The following is a 564-nucleotide window of genomic DNA, read 5'->3' on the forward strand; positions in this document are numbered from 1 at the left end:
TTTTGTACTCGTAATCGTCGAATGAGTCCTCGTGAGCAATATCGTATAATATTTATTTTTTATTGGGGTTCTTTTGTTTCTATACTACGTCGTTTCCTAATATGCCCCATCTTATGGCAAAGGATATTCACTATCTTATCTATTTCTAGATTTATCTCCATTATTGCTTTACATTTATATTTAAGTTTTGGTTAGGTGACTGATAAACTCTAAAAGATACATTTAGGCTCCATTTGGTAAGGATGATAAAATTAGAATTGGATTAATTAGAATAGGATAGGAGGTGAGATTATTAATCACTCCCCATGTGTAGGGATTGTGAATCTCATTCCTAATCAATTCTAATTCTATCCCTAATTAATCCTACCAAACGGTATATTAATAACTTTTTAAAAATATAATCCTAATTTTAGCATCCCTATCAAACGCAGCCTTAATATGATATAAATATAAATATGATTTACTTCCTCCGTATTGACCCTGGGATGGGTTGGCGGAGACGTTGGGGGTGAGCGTATTCTTCTTTTGTCATAAATATATACTATAAATATATACTTAGATGAT

The sequence above is a fragment of the Zingiber officinale genome, chromosome 6B (assembly GCF_018446385.1).
Source record: "Zingiber officinale cultivar Zhangliang chromosome 6B, Zo_v1.1, whole genome shotgun sequence".
Taxonomy (NCBI): Eukaryota; Viridiplantae; Streptophyta; class Magnoliopsida; order Zingiberales; family Zingiberaceae; genus Zingiber; species Zingiber officinale.